We start from the raw sequence: 25836 nt of genomic DNA on the forward strand, positions 1-25836 counted from the left end.
GATGGACAGACAGACAGACAGTAAACCGATTTTTATAAGATTTTGTTTTACATAAAACTTTAAAAAGCACTCCAAAGAAATAACAAGTCGAGAACATAAACAACGCTAAGTGAACTCAATAAAAAATAGCGACCCCAACTAAATGAACCAACCCGGTAATCGAACGGGGTAAATCTAAAGTAGAAAATATAACAGCGGCGAAGATCCTAGATTTGAGGAAAATTTCTTCTTCTTCTTTTTCTTTAGCCTTTGCCCCGATTACAAGCGGGGTCGGTTCGTCGTGATCGGTTGCGCCATTTTATTTTATCAAAGGCCTGACCTGGATGTGGTTGTGAGACCTACAAATCATCATCCTGTGTATCAAGCCACGTTGTCTCAGCCGCCTTTTAGTTACCATCAACTTCGATGTTCAGAATTTTTCCACGAACACTGTTACCCCATATCGATCGCAAACATCCTTTTTTCGGATCTGATCAAGGCTTGTTACGCAATTAGTCCAAGGCAACATCTTCGTCTTCATCACCGCAAGACGCTGTTCATTGTTTTTTCTAGTCGGCCAACACTCAGAACCATAGAGGGCGACAGGACGACGACGCTCAATATTATTTTTTCTATGAGACGTCAGGAAAACATAATTTGCATAAAGTAGTGTATAAAGCGCTGGATATTGGAAGTCTCGTATGGCAGTATCCATAACAGGAACAAAGAGAAGTCGTGAGAGGGCACTTGCTTGATGAACGCCAACAAAGACACAAAGCAGTTTTGATACACCCGCCACACTTCAAACTATACTTATCGGATTGAGGTAGAGCAATTTTGCCCATCTGAAATTAATGATTCGTTATAATTTTATTATTTTGTCATAAATAAAATAATTGTTTTGTTAAATCTTTTACAAAGTACAAAGAGTCGCTTAGCGTTGCCCGGCACATCGGAAACCATTCTGAAAGTTTGGTTATTTTTCACTTTCCACCCCTGAATTGGGGGGGGGGGGGGGGCGATTTGCTCTTTAGCATGTTGCAGGTGTCTACTTTTGTTACCTTGCGGTTGTGTCCAGGACATAGGCAGCCCATCAGACGCTGCTTCACCTCTACCCTGGGAATAGTGTGACCGAAGTGGCTACTAAATGTTGCCTGCCCCCTTATATATAATTCGTAATACGCCAGGCCTAAACCGACCAAGACTGATCTAAATCTTGATTCATGGATTTGAAGGAGCTGAGTCCGCCATCTACGATACTTGATGGCGAACCGGACCAATTGAAAAGGAACTTTTTTCCTCGGTTTCTGGTCCATGGACTCCTCTGTTCTGGGCTTGAACCTCAATTAACAAATGTAAATTAACTTGCGGCTATTTATAAGGGGGCGCCTAGCAATCACTTTGGTTACATTGCTCAGGGGCAGAGGTGAAACAACGACTGATGAGTTGCCTCTGCTCTGTGACAGTCCTTTATTTTCTACCAAGCTTTCTGGCAATGTTTGCCCTGCATTTGTAGGTCTTTGCTGGATAATGTGACAGGTTTGTCTTCCAGTAGGCCTTTCAACCATTTACCGATAACATTTTTCATACAAAGAGTTAGCTCTTAGATTATTTTGACATATCATTTAAAGCTGGAGTTGGGACCGTACCAAAACCTGAAATACAGAAATGGATAGCGCGCGAAATTCAAACTCAGTTGCCAAGCAGAAAGTGAAAACACAGAGAAAATATACCATGGTGCCTATGCAGTCGGAAAATTCGAGACTGAAACTGGAAAAACAAAAAAATAAACCAGAGCGCCTATGAAGCTGGAAAACTTCAGATTTGAGTGACGCAATTGAGAGAGAGGATCAACGACAGGTTTCAACATACCGACACCACATGAGCAATCACATCATTTTGCGATCAGCAGTAGATTTAGGAGTTGTCTCCGGGATGTACATAACAAGAGAGCACATTACTAGATGGTCACTTACGTGTTGTGTCCGGCACTTTTCGAAAGATTGGAGAGTAACGACTCCTAAGTTCAATATCGATCACTTGTGTGATCCACCTCTTTAAGAATGGAAGAACTATCTTCCAGATGGTACGGCAGATATACTGATTAACCCGTCTGAGAGTATCGGTGAGTATTGGGTTGTCCTCAAAAATACTTGGGGGCGTCGTAACCGCATCGAAGGCTTTATTGCCTGCTCCGAGGGCTTACGGGCCTGACGCACTCTACTCCAATACCGAGCGAAAACCCGAGAAGTGCAGCGTAGTGTACAGAGAGAATTTGCTATTGTGCTGGTCAGGGAAGCGGACGATGCCGTAGATCGTAATGATTTCAGAACTGTACACCGCATCACGAAAGAGTTCGCATGTAGTTGCAGGACGATCATGTGGTCGCAAATCTTTCGATGGTCCTTTGGAGGATGTTAACGATTGACTAATCATCCACGATGACATACAACGAAAGAGGTGGAAAGAACACTTCACCACTGTTCTTAATCGTATCATATCAGGTCAAGTTCCTCCTTTTGTGGATGAAATGGCTACTCAAATAGCATTTGGATACGGATTGTTCCTCCAACCAGTAGAAAAGTCATTTCGGTTATTATTGCATTCAAATGGTTTGGTAGTCTTCCAGTAAAGTTATTTATTGTTACACTTACAGTTACTGCAGATTTGCTACTTCCACTCGTACGGAAAACTTGGGTATCTGATGCCTTTCGCAGAGAGTGGAAGCCTTCTTCCACTCTGATCGTTAAAATTCCAAAGAAGGGGACACGTTGTGAGTGTGACAATTGGAAAGGTATCTGCGTGCTCAATGCTATTGCAGAGATAACAGCTGAAATAATCCTGGAACACATCAAAGAACAGGCTGGTTTTCGCTCTGGATCCTTCTCGTTTGATCACATTAACAACTTACGGATGATTTTGGAATACTGCCCGGAGTTTAGATCTTCGCTTCGCCTGCTTTTCATCGAGAAAGCTTCCGATAGCATGAACAGGGAGTCTATCTGACGTGCAGTATGCAGGACGACATTTCAAAATGTCACGTGCTGCATCTAGGTAAAAGTTCAGAGAATGTTGAGGTCCAAAGCGTTTCTGTTTGTTGCCGGTGTCGTTCGTCATGCTGTCTTGTCCGGAGGACGATGATGTCTTCTTTAACACCTCGACTACGCAGATGACATCTGTTTGCTCTCTCACCGGGTCTTGGACCTTGGCGAAATGGCTCTGGATTTGGGAAGGGAGGCAAGTAGAGTAGGACTGAAGATAGATACCAACAAAACCAAGATCCTCAGTCTGACGGGACATCGCACTCTCCTTATCTGCGCAGAGCATCGAAGGCATTGATCAATTTGTATATCTAGGAAACTAGGTTTCTGCGGACGGTGGCACCGAACTGGATATTGTCCGACACATTAACAGCGCTAGATTCGCTTTCGTTGCACACTAAGATCAAGTTGGGACTGTTTTGTGCTAGTGCTCCTTCTGTCTTGCCATATAGGAGTAATACATGGGAAGTGAACTCCGCTTCGTCGAAACCTGCCTGAGTCGTATCACCGGAGTACGCTGGCCTGATATTACCTCAAATGATGAACTTAGTCAGTGTACAGGCCTGTGACTCTTACGCAATGCGATAGGAAGGCGACAGTGGCAGTGAATAGGTCACACATTAAGGAGGGGCGACAATTGCATTGCTACAGTGAAATTCCCTCCTCCAAGTTGGCCGACGTGTTTGTCGCTCCAAGGGCACTTAGCGCAGAGCAGTAAAAAAAACTTTAGACGTGTTAGGAAATCGTGGGGGACCTGAATTGCGTTTCAGATAACCACGAACGATGGCGCGTAAGTTTGCTTGAGGCTCTATACCCGGCTAAGGAGAAAATAGCAACAATATATAAATACAATATTCTTGCAAATTTATTTTTAGAATCAAAGTTTCGTTGCATTTGCATCGTCTTGCACTTCTATTATAATCAAATATGATTCAAGAATAATGCATAATTTAATGAGTGCTTTTTTGAATATTAAACAACAAGGAAATAGTAACATTAGTTGCAACTCTGAATAATTCTTTTTTCTTCGTTTTACAATTGAATATTCACATATAAAATGTTTGTTTCTACTAATCAAACCGAAATGGCGTTAATTCAAGAATGTTTTACAATTTCGCAATGGCATAGCTTTGAAGTCAAAATGATTCCAGCATTTAAATGATTACAATATTAACATAAGCGTGCTCGGGTGTGATAATTTTAATTAATTTTCCAAATGTCAGAATGAAATTAATTCTCATTCTTTGGTAAAAAAGACATAATACAGATGGTCGGTAGCAACCGAATATCCTATACTGTTGATCATGTGCATATGAATGAGGTACATTCCAATATACAATATAAGACATACATAAATATTATTGGGATCAAAAGTCAGTCAGAAAGGACCTCTAATTAGTATGCGTGGGAATAGGTATCCATCCATCTTAGACAGGGTCTGCCTCGTCTTTTTTTTCTACCATAGATATTGCCCTTATAAACTTCCCGGGTGGGATCATTCTCATATATACGGATTAAGTGACCCGCCCACCGTAACCTATTGAGCCGGATTTTATCCATAACCGGACGGTTATGGTATCGCTCATAGATATAGTATAGAATATATGGGCAAAGATATTTTTTGATATTCGGAGTGGTTCGGAAATTATAATGTTAAACACGTGATAAGTTATTTATCGGTCCGGTGACGTTCGAATGACTTCGATAAAAGGACAAGAATTGAAGCCAATGCCGTACATGTGTTTCTTCAAGAAACCTAAGGTTTATGGACTAGGTATAGTAGATTAATGGTCGGTTAAGCTTTTATGGCAGCAGACAAACACCTTTTTTGGAGATGGGTGTATAAATTGCTCTGTATTTCAATAACGAACTATGTGATCGGGCTGGAAAAATTACTATGGACGCTCAAGATATTAATAAATCTATGTTGAAAAACTCGTATTTGTAGCTTTATCCAGTTCTTCACAAAAAATTTCTAAAAACACCCAAAAAAAACGGCCTTCACACAGGATGACCCCCTTAAGTTAGTGTGTAATGTTTGTATATTATCTAGCGACTGCAAAAGATAATTACATGAGATTATCAGTACAAAAAAACCGTGGAAAAATTGAAGATTCATAGCATATATCACAAAAGAGGAACGTGTGTCTTTGAAGTGATTAATTTGTCAAGTGTATTCAGTTAGAATTCGAAAGAATTCCTAATCCTAAGCCTATTTGCCGGTGACTTTGCAAATTCGAAATAAAAATTCGTGTGAAGTCGTCAGTCTCTGGCCAATGGTTGCTATCATAAAGAAAATTGAACATAACATGTATAATCCACATGATCTCCTTTAAAAAAATTGAAATTAATTCTCTGTGCGTATCTTTTTTTTCAATTCTGATGTTATTCTTCTTTGGAATCAACATATTTTCTGTTACAATTTTCCATAGCCGTTAATATGTAAAATGAAACAATGATTCGAATACCAGATTCTAATTTCAATTCGTCAAAAAAAGGGAGATTCAAATGAGTAGGATTCGTCAACAACCTGTGCTCACAGTTTGCTTTCACCCACTCTTTGAACTTGAAGGAAAGTTTAGGGTCACAACGCAGTCGATATAGGATCAATGTAGGCTATCCGAAGAAAAGTAATTTATTTATTAGTGGAAGACTAGACAAGGCAAAAAAGATACCAAATTAATTTGCAGGGTCATATACGTTTTATAGTGTCGTCAACATGATGCCAAACTTTCTTCATTGTCCGTCCAAACTAAATTTAACGGATCAACTGCGCACTGAGAGCTTTTGTTTCTGAATTGTCTGTTCTAATAATAACAGAATTCCATATGCTGTCTAATGAGTCTAATGCTTTTTGAATGGGGATTTTCATAGATGTAAAAATCTAGTGACGCTAGCATGTCTGGAAGTAGTTTTACCAAGTTTTCCGGCTCGACAATTTCAATATCTATGGGTGAATCTACATGAACTGGTTACTTACATTAGCTGACATAAGCGAACCTCTAGATAATCCAGAACAGTGATTTTTGTCGCAAATTTTTGCAGTTTAACTTTCAGTATCTAATAAGGCGAAAATCTCGCAAACCATCAAACTTTTACTTTGGAAAATTCGAAAATTTGTGAAAAAGGATACCGACACTACAGCTTTCCGAGATCCTCTTCCATCTTCGGTAGCTGTTGCAACCACAGACCAGAAATTCCCCGTTGATACGAGTTTATCAATGTGTGCTTCGATCATCCATGTACGCCAAAGAATATACCTCTTTTCTACTTTAATCGGATGTTTTGTCCTCGAGATATTCGAATACAGGTCGGTTTCAATAGTCGAGGATTGTCATTAAATATCGGTTTTTCAATTCGAGAAAGCTATTGACTAAGTTCGTGTTACAGAATTGAGTACACTGTTCTTCTCCTTTTTCTTCCTGTTCAGTCTTCATCTCGATCGAATGCGGCATTTTGCTGGTTCCAAGCCTAGTTTGAATGGAGTCAAGAAGCCTTCAAATCACCATCTAGCATATCTAATCATCGTTGCTTCGGTTGAACTTTTGGTAATTTCCGATCGACTTCGGTGTTTAGACCAATCTTGGCAAGTGAATTCTCGTTAGCGCGAATTATGTGACCGTACCATTGAAGACGCCTCTCACGCAATTTTTCTACGATTCCCGCAACATCTTGGTCTCCATTGCCACAAGGCGCCGTTCATTGTCTTTTATAGTCGGCCAACACTCAGAACTATGGAGGACGACAGGGCAGACGAGACTACGGGAAATTTTCGATTTAATATATTTGTTGATGCGTTGATCATAAAGAAGGACAGTTGTGGAATGCTAGTCCATCCTAGTTTCATTGATGAGTGAAGCGATTTCATAACGCAGTTCACCATTGGCTGATAGCATTGATTCGAGATATTGAAATCGCTCAGTCCTCGATAGCCGGGCTATGGCGTTTCTCACGTTGTTGTGTCGGTGGTTTGATTCGCAAGCCAGAAATTAACGGCCAACGTTGAGGTGCAACTGTAGTCGATTTGCGTTTTACTCTTTCCACTGTACAATATAGCACGATGCGACAATCGTTTAATAATCCACATACTGAGAAGTACAAGGTGGGGAGTGCCTCTAAAATCGACTGTTTGCTCGCTATCTTCATTGTGTGCTCCAAAAACTTTCCGTCATGCCACCTTTTGCCGTCTATCTTTTCACACAAATTACCATTAAGATAGTTCGCATCATCGACAGGTACTTTCCAGGTCTTTATGTCAAGTAGTTGCCAGAAGGCATCTTTCTCGGCATCGAGTCAACTTGTCTATGGTGGTATGCCGTAAAGAAACGAATCGCACGATAATCAAATCGTGGGTAATACGAATTGGCATTTCTTTCTGCAAGAATAAACCACCATGCGAGAGCTGCATAAAAGAGGAGATACATAAGTCGAATTTTGTAGAAGTAAAGAAAATAGAAGAGGAACCAGGGATGCTCTTCCATTCAGATTTGGGTGGACTGACGCAAGCGAAACATCAAGCGGGAACAGGTACTGTTTGACACTCATCGACAACTATATTCGATGCGATTGAAGATTATATTGCAGTAAGGGGGTTTGGCATAAAACCATTGGCGATCAGATCTGAAAACGAAATGGAAGACGTCTCCAAGAAATTGTAAGACTTTTTCGGTGAGAAGAAGCAGAGCAGTAATTCACGCGCGGAAGAAGAAAGAGAACCGGGCCTGATTCAAGAAGACTATACACAAAAGGCGAAACCGCCTAGGCAAGCCTTGCATTTTTCATCATTAATCATCAACGGTGCAAGAACTCGTATCCAGTCTAGGCTTGTCTAAATAAGGAACTCCAGATATCCTGGTTTTGCGCCGAGGTCCAGCATCCCTAAAAGTTGGCTGGTGTCTTGACCTACATTATCGCTTTATCTCCGGCAGGGTGTGCCACGACTTCTTTTTCTATCATAAATGTTGCCCTTATAGACTTTCTGGGCGAGCTCATCCTCTTCCATGCTGATTAAGGGAGCAGTTTATTAAGCCAGATTTTATCCACAACCGGACGGTCATGGTATCGCTCATAGATTTCGTCGTTATGTAGGCTCCGGAATCGTTTATCTTCATGTAGGGGGTCAAAAATTGTTCTCAGGATTCTTCTCTCGAACGCGGCCAAGAGTTGGCAATTTTTCTTGCTAAGAAAGTAGGTCTCCGAGAAATATATAAGGGCTAGCAAGATTATTGTCTTGTACAGTAAGAGCTTTGACCCTATGGTGAGACGTCTCGCGTGAAACAGTTTTTGTAAGTTGAAATAGGTTGTGTTGGTACCCAACAACTGTGCGCGGATTTTATCGTTATAGCTGTTATCGGTTGCGATTTTCAACCCTAGATAGGGGAAATTATCAATGGTCTCAAAGTTGTAGTAGTAGTGTAGAATAAAGACAGGAGCTTTATTCTTTCCGCTTGACTAGTGCGGTATGATGTTGTTGGTTGGCTGGTTTTTGGTGCTCACGTTGCCACCATATACTTTGTCTTGCCTTCATTGATGTGCAGCCCAAGATCTCGTGCCAATCGCTGCCTGCTCGATCTGGATGAAGGCAGTTTGTAAGTATCGTGTCATTCTTCCCATGATGTCGATATCGTCAGCATAGACCAGTAGTTAGGTAGACTTAAAGAGGATCGTATCTCTTGCGTCTACCTCAGCATCACGGATGACTTTCTCGAGGGTCAGGTCAAAGAGGACGCATGATAGCGCATCCCCTTGTCGTGGACCGTTGTTGATGGCGAATGGTCTCGAGAGTATCAATCAATGATAACGTCTGCTAACTTAAAAAAGCGTGCCTTATCAGTGGTATCTTTATGTAAGCTATGAGAGCCGACGTATCCACTGAATATGGGTTCCGTCCATACTTGGCTATTAAAATTCATAAGTATGATTTTGATATCATATCTGGGACAGGCTTCCATGGTTCGTTCTACTGCCTCGTAGAAGGCTTCTCCGACTCTGCAGTCTGCTCTGTAGGGGGGTGAACGTGAATAAAGCTTATATTTCTAAATTTGCCTCACAAGCGCAGAGTGCATAGACGTTCGTTTATGTTTTCAAAGCCGATAACAGCAGGTTTAATTTTTTGGCTGACTAAGAAACCTAATTCGAACACATGATTGGATGGCCGCTATAATATTTGGTGTAGTGACTCTTCTCCAGGAAACCGGTTCCTGTCCAACGCATCTCCTGCAACGCTGTTACACCAACCCTGGGACATGATATCGACTCGCTGCTTGGCAGCTCTTAGCAAATCGTTATTCCATTTTCGTTGCCGGTTTTGCCGTTGTGTTATCAGCCCAGTCTGGGGTTCCTTTTGTGATTTCGTAACGAGGTTTTTTCCGTGTGGCGTTGTCAGCCTTGTTTAGCCCCAACTTGGATGACCAGTTGATACATTTTCTCCCGGTTTTGGGCGCGGGAGACTCGCCTTTATCCTTCTCCATCTCCAATTTTTCATTAAGAAAGAACTCCCAGCGATCACCAAGTGGAGGTGGAGATAGGGTTTGGTGGTAGAGCTTTTGGTGCTGGTTCAGCAGGCGTTTCCCAGGTGTTATGCTCCATCATGGATACCAATTCATTGCATTGGCAGTTGCAACTGACCACATTTTGACACTAGGATGTAGAGTCTTCGACAATGCCTTCAATTTTCCTTACACTGTGAGAATCTCGCAGGGCTGTTGTCCAGTTGCGGTTCAAATCTTACTGATGGCAGAAAGATTTATATGGTGATTGGATGTTGGATACTAGTGGAATGAACTGTGTTAGTCAAATCAGAGTAACATCCCCGGGCGAGCAAACTGCTGTCTTGAATTAACTGTTTTAACACCTTTCAAGGCCCAGTTCCAACTGGATTGTTGCGTCTTATTATTATTTTATCATCGCAGACTTGCCAGTATTCATAATTGCAAATGTTGATTATCTCCCTGGTCAGTTTCCTCAGACTGGAGCACGAAACTGTAACGCCCGCTTAGAATGTTTTTCCAGAGTTCTGATATTTGCCTCTAGTTTGTCCGTTGTGTTGATGGGTCCTGCTCCGCATAATGTGTGTTCCTGACTCTGACCCACTGTTGGTTGTTTACCTGAGGATCCTGCTCCTTGTATCATCGCACACTCGCCCATAGAGAGCCCGAGGCTTCAGAGGTGCAGAGATTGGACGAACTTACGGGTCTTCTATAACCTTGGGCTTCATGCCCTGCCATCCGTCCCAACACTAAGCGTATCAAAAAAAATCTTTGGAGAGTTGGGCCTATTACGTAGAGTACACGGATTAACCACCTTGCCTCCCAAAAAAGGGTCCATGACCATCCCAAGCAGCGAAGACCATAGTTCAAACCAACGATGCCAGTTTTCTGTAAGTGCGAAAAAAATGTTATTGCAGACACCGACATTACAGCTTTCCGAAATCTACTTTGCATCTTCGGTCAATCGTTTATGCGGCCAACTAGTGACTTTTAGGAACGTCGTTGAAGAGTTTCATAGTTCCGGTTGCGTCGGCCGTCCGTTGATATTTTGCTGCGCGCAGAGGTTGCTTCGCGTCTGAGCCCTTGGACACTCTGCCCCTCTTGTCTATCTGCTCGACTTAATCCTGATGTTGGCGCTTAAAGGCGGTAGGTTTACCTTTCTGCTGATTTTTAAGACATTTGCTTTTGCATTCCTTGACAATTGCCTGGTAATTTGAGAGGTCCTTTTCGTCCCGCTCGTCGACAGTACCAATGTCTTGTTCTTCGCAATCTTCGCAATCTGAATATGGATGACTTTCCCGTACTATCTCTTAAGCAGGACTCCCGTGAACACGGCTTCTTCGCTAGAATCCACCAATCAATATTCTTATCGCCCACATTCTTCGGGACACCTCCAATATTGACAGTTTCGGGATAGATACTGTGCTTGGTACTCGCTACGTCTAGATCGACGATAGTGGTTTCCATACTGGAAAGGGGTAGTCCGTCTGCCTCCCGTTCCTGTATATCTTGTAGTCGATGTGTTGACTAAACTAAAGTTATCAGAATTACGCTTGCCATTTACGATGCCAAGCAAATTGATGGAGGATAAGATGGAGGGATCATTTCATTTTTGTTTCTAAGTCGAATTGCGTTTGATGAAGTTTTCCTATGTTTTGGTGAAATGGATGGTGATGAAAGGACGTGGTCATATGGTATTGGATCACTTATCGAAAATCAATTCAGCTTGTCCCTAAATTTTCTTAGAATATGTTAACACGATGGGATTTCTCTGGTAAATTTAAGATATTCCTCAGATGACCCACGTTGGGTAACGTCTGCGAAATTATATATATTTTGTGCGGGACTAACTTGTCAATACCGTTCAGGATTAGGTTTTCAAGGCCGATTTGGTTCCATTTCGCTGCATAAAGATACAAAACGGCGCTCCTATCTCTTTAGGGGCCCGATGAAGCTTTTTTCCCTAAAATACACGGTTGGTTGGTAGACAATACAGTCTCACCAATTTGTGTTATTGGTTTTGAATTTGGTCTATTTTGTAGTTTATCTTTGATCCTAGCCATATATCTCCGTTGGTTAAATGCACAGAGTCTGCCCGTCGGTCAGTTAGGGGTATACTTAGCTACAATTTCCACACATCTCAATTTCCTCTGAAAACCCGTTTGCGCAAATATGTAAGTTAAATAATCTTGCTAGGTCAAAAAAGTTGTAAAGTGCATAATGAACTCAAATTAATTGATTGATAAGGCTTAGTTATTTTGAATAGATAAGATAAGATACTGCGAAATTACATCGCATTTTAATGACACCGGATGCCCCTTTGAAATGTTCATTTGAATTGAAAACAATTAGGAATTTATCTTCCAATCTTACGTGGCATTCAATACAGCGCTCAGTGAGAGATGTCAGGAGATGTGTTCAGTGAAATCTTTCTGTTTGTAAACATAAACTCTCTTGACATCTATAAATAAACTCGTCGTTTACAAATAAAAGTTCAATGTGGCGATTTTCCGAATTCTGAAAAGTTTTCCTTGAATCAAGTATTTCTTGAAACTGGTGCGATTTGAACGTAATTTTGAAATAATGCAAGTGCAGTAGTCCTAGCCATAATAGCCTCCAATTTAATCTAATAACTAAAGTGGTGAGTGAATTTGAAAAATCTAACTTTTATGGAAATTTGAATAGCGCACTTAGGAGTACGCGTTATATCTAAGTCGAACCCCAAGCGACGCTGCTGCTAGAAAAATCTCTTGAATTCCTGCGATTTCAATTCCGTCAAGTTTTTTATGATTCAACATCATTTATTCAAACTCGTCAGATTTTTCATCTAATTATTCAAAAATGATGGAATATTGTTTATGCGCAAGCCCCAGTTATGAATTATTCATAGTGACGTACTGGCGGAGAGTGGAATGATTTGTCAGCAGTCAAGCAATTATAACACTATTTGATTACAATAAAACATTATTTTAATTGACCATAAATCTTGGCGAATAGGAGAATGACTCGTCGATTATTGAATCAGAAAATGGAATAATTGTTTATCAGTTGTCAGAGGATAGGGGTCAAGCAGAATGTCAAGCATGTTCAGCTATGTGGCGGGTCCTCGCGTCAAAAGTTTATTGCTTTGAATCGATCTGTCAACTGTTATAAGCTGATTATTTTCTTAATATTAATATAGTCATCGTTTCACTGGATTTGAAAGTTATCACTTATACAGTTCATTTCAGAGGTACTTCAATATGGACTTCTCCTTTTTCCTCCTCGATGTAAGGATGTTTTCTCTAAGTGTGGTAGCACGAACTATCAATACCAGTTTTTAAGGTTTTGTGTAAAACAAAACCTTATTAAAATCGGTTTACTGTCTACTGCCTGTCTCTCTATATGTCTGTCTGTCCGTCACACGTATTTTTCTCGGAGACTGTTGCAGCGATTGACAACAAATTTGGTGAAAAAATGGGGACTGCGAACGCTCGCGCATACAGTGAGTTACATCCTTTTACGCCGAATTTGTAAAAGGGGGGTGTAAATTTCTTTTTCACCAAATACAGTTATGTGGGGTTTCACTGAGGGTACCACTCACTATATAGTGGCATCCTCTTGATTTTTTCAGATTTTTCGATTGGGCAGTTTCTGAGAATGGCCCCGTTAAAAAAATTATCACTTCCGACCTCCCCTCCCCCAACTCCATGCTTTTCCAACAAATGGCAAAACTAAGACCGGCTACAGAAAGTACTAACGGAGACCTTTCATTTGATACCCTACATGAATATATTTGTTAAAAAAAATGTACCCCCTCCTTTTGCATGTATGGTGACCCCCCCTCCCCCCCTTAAATTCGACGTAAAAGGGTGTATCTCACTGTATACGTGAGCGTTCACAATTCCCACCTTTCTACCAGATCTGGTGTCAATCGCTGCTATAGTCTCCCAAAAAAAATTGCGTTTGACCAACGGACAGGCAGACAGACAGACCGAAGAAGGTGAAATCTGACCCCGACCTAAAAGACCTAGGCGGAAATATCAGCAAAATCCGGAGGACCCAGAAAGGGGATTTCATCTTTGAGCTGAAAAAATCCAGCGTGGGGAAAACTGACGGCTTTCGTAACCAAGTTATATACTCACTTAGGGAGAATGTCGCGGTTCGTCAGATCTAAATACAATGCAAGGATCTCGATGAGGTAACATCCATAGAAGAGATCTGCACTGCCTTGAAGCAATAATTCAAGTTGGAGGAATCTATCGTCAACCTAAAGTTTATGGAGGTACTCAAACGGCCACAATGCGACTACCGGTGGAGTCAGTGCAGAAGTTGTTGGCCGTGGTGAAGGTTCGGATTGGAAGGGTTGTTTACCGACTAAGGGAACATATCTCTTTAAAGAGGTGCCTAATGTTTGGACACTTCGCAAAGGCATGCACTAGCGGCATTGATCGGTCCAATCGATTTCGAAGGTGTGGGGAGAAAGAACATATTGCCAAGGAGTGCAATAAAGACCCCAAATGCATTTTGTGCGAAGAAAAGGAGGGACGGGATAACCGGCATATTGGCAGAAGTGGTAAATGCCCGGAATTTAGGAAAGCGTTAACTGCAGTGAAAAAATGAGGTTAATATAAATAAACCTCAATCATTGTAGGGTCGCATAAGATTTGCTTACGCAGACCACTTACGAATCCGCGATGGAGATACAGAAATCTTTACGGTGGTGTGTGGAACACAGATTCGCCTGCTGGAGCGGCGATATGGGCGTGCGGTCATCAAGCCATACAATATAGCATGGGTTAGATGGCTAGTGGTTTTGTTTGGGCAAAAATAAGCGTTCTATTCATATACAGCTACTACGCCCCACCGAGCCCCACACTGTCTGAGTTTGAAGACCTGTTAGACGGTCTTGTTCTCGACGCAAGGGGACAAGATCTAAAAGTGATACCCGGTGACTTTAGTGCGTGGCCTATCAAGTAGGGTAGCAAAGAGACTAACGCAAGGGGTTGTGCCTATTAGAAGCGTTCGCTAAAGTGGATGTAGTTCTGGGCAACGAAGGTGATGTAAATACTTATAAGAAAGGGGGAACTGATTCAATTGTAGATCTGACTTTTGTCTGCCCTGCGCTTGCACGTGGCATGTCCTCGCAAGTTAGTGAGGACTTGAGGTACAGCGACCACCAGGCAACAACCTTTGAACTAAGGGCGGAGCCACAAGGCAGGAGACTCACACCCCGGAAGCCGAAATCCAAAAGAACACCAGGCTAGCCTGCAAAAGCAATGGATGAGCAAAAATTCATGGAGGTGTGGTTAGACCTGCCTAACAAAGCGAATAGAGCGCTTCATGTTACACAAAGCATTTCTAAAGCATGTGATGCGTCGATGCCTCGGAGATGCCCATTCCCCACTAGAAAACCCAATTATTGGTGGAATAATGGGTAGGATCAATCAAGGGCAAAAGGAGCAAGTCTATAGGGAGGCTCGTAAGGACCTCAAGCTCGCCATCCAGCGGAGTAAGAGGGAATGCTTTAAGGAGTTCTGTTTGGAAGCTGACATAAATCCCTGGGGTGGAGCCTATAAAATCGTGGCAGGACGATTCAGAGGCCGATCATCTCCGCAGATCAAATGCCCTATGCTCTTGTTGAAAGTAATCCAGGGGTTATTTCCACAACAAGAGGGGAGTACTGACACCTTCCAGCGCTCCTTGAATGTGACGCCGATTCCATCAGTCATCCGGGACGAGCTGCTGGAGATCTGCATTTGAATAGGCAACAACAAAGCCCCGGGTCTGGCTTACTTTCGCTTACCCGTGTTGTGTTCGTCACCTCTTGCACGGGGAGCTGGAGCCTCCTAAATTCAAATTCGATCGCTTGTGTGCCTCAGTTGTCGCCCGATACTAGGAGACTCTCACGCTGATCGGACGGGAGATATAATGAGTAGCCCCTTTGAGAATATCGATGAGCATTGGATCGCCATCAAAAATGCTCCTTTCTTGGGTGCTACACAGGTCGTCGGCCACGTCTCGAGGGGGCGTCATAAGATCTGGCTGACTGCAGAATCTTGGAACCGGATCGATGAACGGAAGGGGCTCAAGGCTCTACTAACCGCTACGAATGATGGCGGGCTGTGACCCTCTAGAACTCCGATACTAAGCGAAATTCCGAGAAGTTCAGCGTAGTGCACGCCGTGACAAGAGAGAATTGGCTACTGCGCTGGTCAGGGAAGCGAAAGGTAATGCAGATCGCAATGACTTTAGAAATGTATGCCGCATCACGAAAGAGCTTGCATGTCCTCGCAAATCTTTCGATGGTCCTGTAAAGGATGTCGACTGTCGATTTCTCATCTACGATGATGAACAATTGAAGAAGTGAAAACACTTCATGATGGTTCCTAACCGTATCACATCCGGTGAAGTTCTTCCCTTGTAGATGAAATGGCTAGTCGTCGTTACATGCGGATACTGACTGTTCCTCCAAGGAGAAGACAAATCTTTTTGGCGCTGAAAAAGGGTAAAGCCACTGGGCTTGACCGTCTCCCCGCAGAATTATTTGTCACTGTACCTCTAGATACTACAGATCTCCTGCTGCCACTCGTACGAAAATCCTGGGAATCCGAAACCTTTCCGAGAGAGTGGACGAAGGGGATATTCTTCAAGGTTCCAAACGAAGGGTCCCGTTTTGGGTATGACAATTGAAGGGATATCTGGGTGCTCCCTGCCGTTGCAAAAATAATAGCTAAAATAATTCTGGAACGACAAAGAATATCTCAAAAGCTTAATCGATAGAGAGCAGGCTGGTTTCCGCTCCGGATCCTCCTACATTGACCACATTAACACCCTACGTATCATTTTGGAACAGTGTTCAGAGGTCAGATTTTCGCTTCATCTGCTCTTCATAAATTTCGAGAAAGCTTTCGATATCGAGAACAGAGAGCGTATTTGGAGTCTTCTAAGCAGGAGGTGGATTCCGGAGAAACTAATAGCTATTATCAGAACGATATATGATGGCGCACAATGTTACGTATTGCACCGAGGTAAAATCTTGGAGGGCTTTGAAGTCCAAAGCGGAGTCCGCCAGGGTTGCATCTTATGATGGATATTATTTCTTCTTGTTATCGATGATGAACTTTATACTGCTCTGTCCGGAGGATGTGGACTCCTTTCCTCAAATACTTCGACTTCACTGATGACATATGTTTGCTCTCACACCGGGTTATTACCTTGGCCAAATGGCTGTGGATTTGGAAGGAGAGCGAAGTAGAGTTGGACTGAAGATAAATACCAACAAAACCAGGGTTCTAAATCTGATCGGTCATCGCACTCTTTCAATCCTTATCCGTTGATTAATTTGTATATCCAAGAAGGGTGTCTTCTGCCGGGGGCGGTACCGAACTAGATGTTGCCCAACGCATTAACAGTGCTAAATCCGCCTTCGCTGTCCTGTCTAAAATCTGGAAATACAGTTACTTCAACACAAAGATCAAGTTGAGATTGTTCTGTGCTAGTGTTCTTTCTGTGTTGCTATATGGGAGTAGCAAAAGCTCCAAGCTTTTGTCAATACTTGCCCGCGTCGTATCATCGGAGTACGTTGGTCTGACACTATCTTAAACGAAGAATTTGCTTGGCCCCCAGGCATGGCACTCATATGCGATGTAATCGGAAGACGGAAGTGGCAGTGGATAGGTCACACATTAAGGAGGGCCGACAATTGTATTGCGGGCTACGCCATGCAGTGGCACATATTCTCTCAAGGTGGTCGAGGAGTGGGTCCTTCCAGGAGTACTTGGCGCAGAGCAGTAGAGGAGCAGTGCGAGTGACTTGGGTAGTCGTGGGGAGAGCTGAAGCGTATTTCGAACGATGACGCTTAGGTGTGGTTAACGCGCTATACCCCACCAAGGGTTGAATGGCAACCATAAATCAATATCTAATTGGGCTAATATTGTCCTAAGAGAATAACAGATGACAGTGAGCTTGATTATGAGAATGATCCTTATTTATCTTCTAGCGATTAGGGAGCAGTATTTTGATGAGAAAAAAAAGCAAATGCTGCTGTATATTTACATGGCGGTCTTTCGAAAACTGTGTAAGGGTGGAATAATCCCAGAAAAGATCTTTTAATTCATACATTCATCATCATCAACGGCGCAACAACCGGTATCCGGTCTAGGCCTGCCTTAATAAGGAACTCCAAACATCCCGATTTTGCGCCGAGGTCCAACAATTCGATATCCCTAAAAGCTGTCTGGCGTCTTGACCTACACCATCGCTCCATCTTAGGCAAGGTCTGCCTCGTCTTCCTTTTCTACCATAGATATCGCCCTTAAAGATTTTCCGGGCTGGATTATCCTCATCGATACGGAATAAGTGACCCGCCCACCGTAACTTATTCAGCCGGATTTTATCCACAACCGGGCGGCCATGGTATCGCTCATAGATTTCGTCATTGTGTAGGCTACGGAATCTCCTTCCTCATGTAGGGGGCCAAAAATTCTTCGGAGGATTCTTTTCTCGAACGCGGCCAAGAGTTCGCAATTTTTCTTGCTAAGAACCCAAGTTTCTGAGGAATACATGAGGACTGGCAAAATCATAGTCTTGTACAGTAAGAGCTTTGACTCTATGGTGAGACGTTTCGAGCGGAACACTCTTTGTAAGCTGAAATAGGCTCTGTTGGCTGACAACAACCGTGCGCGGATTTCATAATCCTAGCTGTTGTCGGTTGTGATATTCGACCCTAGATAGGAGAAATTGTCGTTCGTACGAATTGCTGACGATAAGTACAGGACTCGCTGATTGCATATGAGGTGTCAACCCTTGTTCGCGAAGATGTCGATGAGGACCATGCCTGCTATCACACATGCTGCTTCGTCTAATGTTGTACGGTAAGCGAACGACGTTCGCAATGCACTCAATCGATATGGGGCTAAGATTTTTCTTCTATTTGCCTCTAGCTTTAATGTCTATGCCCAGACTTATTGTAGATGAACCATTCGAAACGTTTGCCAACGCCATTTAATAGGCATATAGGCCTGTAAGACGAAGGATTACCCAACGGTTTATTCGGCTTTGGGATTAAGACAAGTTTCTGTTTTCTATACTTTTCCGGGAAAATCCCTTCTTGGAGGCACGTTGTAAATGTTTCAGCGAACCACCTTGTTTTATCGGCCCCTACCAGAGCTTTATTCGGAATGCCATCTAAGCTTGGGGATTCTCCTCTTTACGGATTTGCTTGTTTGCTGTCGCAATACTCTTCGACAAGGGGCTAGATTCTGTCTATCTGTCGCACTCATATTTTTGGGAAATGATTACAACGATTGACGGCAAATTTGGTGGAAAGGTGGGAACTGTGAACGCTCACACATACATTATTATACGTCGAATTTTAGGGGTCGTCCCCAAGGCAGGTGTACATTTTTTTCACCAAATATTATTATTCTGTTAAGGGAAAGTCCCACTGCATCCTTAAAAAATTATTGTGCTCCTTTTACTGGTTATAGTGTACTTATTAATCATAGTATCTCAAGCAAGCCGACAACCATCAGGAACTTTAGTATATTCCCTATTTTCAGATCTTTCAACTTTGCATCTGGTATTAAATGTTCTCCCAGATGCTTGGACCTACTTGGCCTACAGTGGCGGACACTATCCCAGGACGTGTATAGAGGTTTCATCACACTCCGCATAAAACCTGCAGGCAATGTCCGTAGACATTCCTAGCTTCCCTAGGTGATAGTTTAGCCGACAGAGACCAGTGAGAATTCCCACAATGATTCGGAGGTTCTTTTTGGTGAGGTTTAAGCAATCCTTTGTGCGCATGGGTTCGTATCGCAAAAAAAACACCTTGGACTGCGCCATTCCTGTTAGGTCTGCCCAGTATAGTTCCCTCAACTGTTCCTCTTCATTTCTTAATGTCGTAGCCATGAAACCGTTTCCGATTCTACAGAAGGGTTCTGGCCCGTGTAAAGGCGTCCCTGCTACCTTCTTGACTAATTCATCAAGTGGGGTATCGAATGAAAGATCTCGGTTAGTACCTTCAAGTATAAAAAAACAATTACTTTTAGGAAGTATTTAGGTTTTTCAATTCCAATTCGTAGATTACTCCTTTTATTTTGATGGTTCTACGCGGTGTTTTGTGTTGAACTTTTCGGATGTCTTGAGTGGTCGAATGAAACGTGCAGCTGCAGATGCAGGTATGCTTAAACCAGTATCCTTAATAGAACTATGGTCAAATATGCAATGCAGCTTTACCTGGAGTTACTTTCTGGTGGAACCAATTCTTATTACAGTGGTCTAGGTGAAGACTGGCTGGCTGGATTATACGCGAACGGAGGTAGTGATTGACTTTAAAAATGCACTTTTGTTACCTCGCATTCGGTCACTTTCTGGCAGTGGAATGTACTCTCACAAGATGGTCGACGAGTGGGTCCCTCCATGGGCACTTGGCGCAGAGCAGTAGAGGAGCAGTGCGAGTGACTTGGGTAGTCGTGGGGAGAGCTGAAGCGTATTTTAGGTAACCGCGAACGATGACGCTTAGGTGTGGTTAACGCGCTATACCCCACTAAGGGTTGAATGGCAATCGTAAATCAATATCTAATTGGGCTAATATTGTCCTAAGAGAATAACAGATGACAGTGGGCTTGATTATGGGAATGATCCTTATTTATCTTCTAGCGATTAGGGAGCAGTATTTTGATGAGAAAAAAAAGCAAATGCAGCTGTATATTCACCTGGTGGCCTTCCGAAAACTGTGTAAGGGTGGAATAATCCCGGAAAAGATCTTTTAACACATACATTGATTCTGTATATTATGATATGAGCTGGGCCGAGAAGGCTGAGGTTGAGGAACGTATGACTGAAACACAAAACTTCAAATTTGCTATTTTTTTTATCATCAACTAGCTGACCCTGCGAACTTTGCTCCGCCGTAGAGGCAAAAACTAAGCAGATTTTTGATTTTATTAAATTAATTTTTTATTTATTAAGTATTTCAATGATTTTTTAATAGGTTGCACTCTTCAGTTAAGCACCTTGTGATATACGACATTTTTTGTTTTATAATTAGGCGCAAGAACAAACAACCCAGATGGTCTTCCGATCCATGAACATGCCGCATATAATTGACCATGTGAAAAACATTGATTTTCCAGATTCAGACCACAAACTTTCAAGGATTTACCTTGTAATTTGTTAATGGTCATGGCGAATGCAAGACGGATCAGAAATTGAAGTCTTTTAAACTTAAACGGCATATCGGTTGGGATCATCGGGATCCTCGGAATAAGAACTTCCTCACCTTCGAATTGTTCTTTGAGTATCGTGGCGTAAATCACAATGTTCATCAATTTACTTACCGCCAAACGCGTACTATTGCAAAGTTTTGGTGGGTTTATGTTTCGAAGCATGATTACTACGGAGTCAACCTTTAGGCGTAAATTGTGCGGTGTCAAGCCAGGCACATCCAAGGAGTTTAAAAATTCAATTGGAGTTGGTGGCTTCATCTTTATTTGTTACACAGTCAATGGATTTGAATGAATGCATTGTTCCAATGATATCATTCTGAAATATGTAGTTAAGGTCATCTACATCTTTATTCGTAGCCACTAAAATTGTTCGCTAACTCAACGATTCATTATTTTTGTAGTTAGTAATGATGTTTGGGAATACTTTGTTAATAAGTTCGTCTTTCCATGAGACAAAGTTACAGAAATTCTGAGGAAACAAAGTCAATCCACTCGATTCGTTGACAGGTACTCGACCATTACCGATAATCAGCAATTGCCCAGAGAAATCTTCAGCAGATGTATCACTAAGCAATGCACCTCTTATGTTTGTTGTCAGCTGGAGTTTCTTCACATAGCGCCATAGATTCGATGATTTGAGGCAAGTGTTTATTTCGTCAGCAGCCGTTGATCCTGGAATTACTGGGAGTGTTTGACGGAAATCGCCAGATACTGAAATCATTGCGCCTCCAAAACATCTCGAGTCATTGTGTAGATCTTTTAATGTACGGTTAAGTGGCTTCTAATGTACGTTTACGCGCCATTGTGCATTCGTCCCAGATGATGATTTTCGATGCTGATAAAACTTTGGCCATTGCGGAGTTTTTTGAAATATTACATTTTGGTTCTTCAATAGTTTGAAGATTTAACGGCGATTTTAATTCTGAATGACGGTACGGCATCCTTAAAAAAATATGGCTTCTATTGCAGAAGAAGCAACAGCAAGCGCAATGTTGGATCTCGCACGAACAGTCCCTAAAACTACTGACATGAGGAATGTCTTACCAGTTCCAAGGGGGATCCAAGAAATATAAACCACCATTTTCATCATCAATTGCCTTCATTAATCTATCATAAACTTCCTTTTGTTGGGGATTCAACAGTGGTACATTCGTTTGAACTGCTAAAATCTAATTCCTGGTGATCATATTCACGTTCCCGTTCCAATTCTCGATTAAATGCGTCATTCATTTCGCGATTTGGCGCTGGCATTCCTAACTTGACTAATAAACTACCGCACATAAGGTAACACATGTCTTCGATCAAGAGTAAAGCCCGATTATGTATCTCCTCATTCATCTCAAGATCGGGATTTCTGGAACTGACACGTATTTGATGTCAAATATCTTCTGACATATTATCCTTGTATTTATGCCACAGGTTAGATGGGTTCGACGGAAAGCATGGCGAAATAATGATTGCAAATAATGTGCGTATCTGACTTGAAGATGCAGAGATAAAGGCTTCAACGATTGCCGTATCCCAATGGGCATCGTTTTCTAGTAAATTGAATTCTTCACTTGTAGCACGATATATTGGGAATATTCTATCATTAACAGTCCGTAGTCACTCAAATGACGTTGGCCCACGCACATTTACCAGCAACAACTGCAAATAGAAGCATTCATCATTCTTTGGATCAACTGTATACATACGACCAAGAGCATCAGTAGAACGCACAGCCGGATAACCAGGAACCGTATTGCCTTGCTTCCGTCGTTGAAAATTCCAAGTGTAATAACTTGGCACCTCCAAGTAAAGCAAAATTCGTGCAAACGGATCGCTTTGGCAGATCGCAAAGAAACTGGTCAATGTTGTCGCTGGAGGTGTTTCAGCACGTTGAACAATATTCGAAGCCGTGAAATATATTTGTTGACCATTCTCCAGATGCACCGCCAAATGCACCACAATAGGATGACGTTTGTGAATAGGGAATGCGAATATACGCCAAATCGCTTCATTGCAGTTCAAATAACGACCAACTTGATAGCGCGCATTTTCATCGTTGGTATTGGAAGATTGGATGCCAAGAACCGCCATATCGCTGTCTTTCGTGACATATTTGCAAATGTATTTTATGGACTTTACTGAATTGCAATACTCAACGTTGCAATGTGTCTTGATCGTTTTGGAAATAAGTGGCGAATATGGAACAATCCAACTATTGTCGACAACGAAATCCATTCTTTTCACTTTTTTGTGACAGTTCGACCGTTCTCATCGGGTGATCGACGGCGATACTGTGGATAACCATCGTTGCCAGTGACGGTCTCCGCCGTTAATTTCCGTGGTTATTGTTTGGAATACTTTCCGTCGATCATATCGAAACGCTGCTCGATTCAAATCAGCACTTGATAAATCTCTTCTTGTGCGTCGAAAATTATGTTCTTCTTCTTTTTCTTCAGCCTTTGTCCCGTTCACAAGCGGGGTCGGCTCGTCGTGATCGGCTTCGCCATTTGGCTCTATCGAATTTGGCTCTATCGAAGACGCCTCTCTCGCAACTTTTCCACGATCGGTGCAACCCCATAACGATCGCGGATATCCTCATTTCGGATGTGATCTAAACGTGTGACGCCACTAGTCCAACGTAGCATCTTCGTCTCCATTACCGCAAGACACCGTTCATTGTCTTTTATGGTCGGCCAACACTCAGAACCATAGAGAGCGACTGGACGGACGACATTGCGGTAAATTTTAGATTTGAGACGTTCGTTGATACATCGATCACAAAGGACACCAGTTGTGGAACGCCACTTCATCCAGGTTGCGTTAATGCGTGAAGCAATTTCATAACGCAGTTCTCCATTGGCTGATAGCGTTGACCCGAGGTATTTAAATCGCTCAGTTCTGGGCAGATCACTGCCGCTGACAGTGATTGTGCCTGTTTCATGGGGATCGGTCGTCAAAAATTCAGTTTTGTTTAAATTCAATCTGAGACCGTGTTCCATGAGGCGATCATTCCATTTTTGAACAAGTTGCTCGAGATCATTTTTGCTATCAGATGCTAGGAAAACATCATCTGCATAAAGCAGTGTGTAGGGCGCTGGACGTTGGATATCCCGTGTGACGGTGTCCATAACAAGGACAAAGAGGAGTGGTGAGAGGGCACTTCCTTGATGAACACCAACAGAGACACGAAGCGGTTTTGATACACCCGCCATACTTCGAACTTTACTTTTCGGATCGTGGTAGAGCAATTGAACCCAGCGCACGAGTTCTTCTGGCACGAAGTGTTGTCGTAAAGCATACCAGATGAGTTCGTGTGGTACACGGTCAAACGCTTTCTCTAGATCCAGAAAGGCAATGTAAAGAGGGCGATGCTTCTCACGGTGTTTCTCCATGAGTAGCCGCGCAGCGTGTATTGCGTCAGTAGTTCCGCAGTTCTTGACAAATCCGGCTTGATTCACGGTTATTTCAACGATTTCGCGAATACGGTTGTCAAGAATGCGTTCAAAAATCTTCATGGTATGGGAAAGTAACCGGATCGGACGGTAATTTGAACATTCTGCTGGACTACCTTTCTTTTTCCATATTGGAACAGTGGTACTTTCTTGCCAGTCAGATGGTGTTCTTCCTTCCTGAATAACCCGGTTAAAGAATTCACTGAGCCACAGTGTTGGGTCCCAGCTCTTCGCTTTCCAGAGCTCAGATGCGATGTCGTCAGGCCCTGTTGCTTTCCCCGATTTCATTTGTTTTATTGCCTCCTCGACTTCAGTTGCGGTGACTGGTGGAACTGCTCCAAATGTCGGCAATGATTGTGGAAGTGGAGGATGAGCAAATTCTTCAGTTGAAATCTGCTCGAAGTATTCTCGCCATCTATCCATTGCGGCTCGACGGTTGGTAAGCAAAGTACCGTTCTTATCATTAACACAACAGAAATGTTCGATATCCTGTGTGCGTTCATCACGGCTTTTAGCAAGTCGATAAAGATCTCTCTCGCCATCCCGAGTGTCCAGTTTATCGTAAAGATTTTTGAAATGGTTTGCTCGGGTGACAGCGACCGCTTTCTTTGCTTCCCGGTTGGCATTCTTATAAATTTGCCAATTAGCAGGTGTTTCATCGTCGAGAAATTTGTGGTAGAGGCGTTTCTTTTCACGGACCTTCATTTCAACATCATCATTCCAAAGCCAAGTATCTCGGTTGATGTACCGCTTACCCGGCTTGGTGACCCCGAGGGTTGCAGAGGCCGCTTTGTGGATCGTGTCTTTCATTTGGTTCCATGATTCTTCCACAGTCGTAATGGTTGGCAATTGTATGAGTGAGACCATTTCTACTTCCTTCTCACCAAATCGCCACCATTTAATGCGCGGCGGGCCAGTGCGTTCCTCACGCTGTTTTATCGGTGGCTTAATTCGCAGGACGACAATCAACGGCCGATGTTGAGGTGCGATGGTCTCATAGGGAACGACTTTGCAATCAGTGACAGTGGTAAAGTGTTGGCGTCTTATGAGAATATAGTCGATTTGCGTTTTATTGTTCCCACTATAAAATGTGGGAAGATGAGACAATCGTTTGATGAACCATGTATTCATAAGTACAAGGTCATGGGTGTCCGCAAAATCGATTATACGCTCGCCACCTTCATTGCGCGCTCCGAACCCCTTTCCCCCATGGCACCTGTTACCGTCTGCCTTTTCACCCACATGACCATTAAGGTCGCCGGCAATGATTATGTAATCGTCAGCAGGCACGTGACAAGTCTTTTCATCGAGAAGTTGCCAGAAGGCATCCTTCTCGGCATCAGGCCGACCTGTCTGTGGTGCATACGCGGTGAAGAAGTGAATAGTGCGATCAGCTGATATAATGGTGAGCTTCATCAGCCGATCATTAAATCGTTCAACTTCTTTAATGGCATCACGGAAACCCTCTGAGATGGCAATGCCAACACCATATTGAGTGTGTGGGTTACCAAAATAGAGAAGTTTGTAGCCATTTTTACCGCGTTCGCGTTCAATGTCACAGCTTTTGGCACCAGACCATCGGGTTTCTTGCAGAGCGCAGATGTCAATGCATCTTTTCCGAAGGGCTCTTGCGAGTTCCTCCGTCTTTCCAGTTAGGGTACCAACATTTAGCGTG

General features: G+C 42.8%; 1 protein-coding gene across 1 annotated transcript in view; it reads left to right on the top strand.

The window, feature by feature from the left end:
• The first annotated feature begins 12055 nt into the window (after window positions 1-12055).
• The window catches only part of LOC119657947, a 61278-nt gene continuing 47497 nt past the window's right edge, over window positions 12056-25836 (top strand). Inside the window, exon 1 of the mRNA XM_038065139.1 lies at window positions 12056-12149. The gene's annotated coding sequence lies outside the window, so the exon portion shown is untranslated. The remainder of the gene's footprint in view (window positions 12150-25836) is intronic.

Source organism: Hermetia illucens, chromosome 5, assembly GCF_905115235.1.
Source record: "Hermetia illucens chromosome 5, iHerIll2.2.curated.20191125, whole genome shotgun sequence".
Lineage (NCBI taxonomy): Eukaryota > Metazoa > Arthropoda > Insecta > Diptera > Stratiomyidae > Hermetia > Hermetia illucens.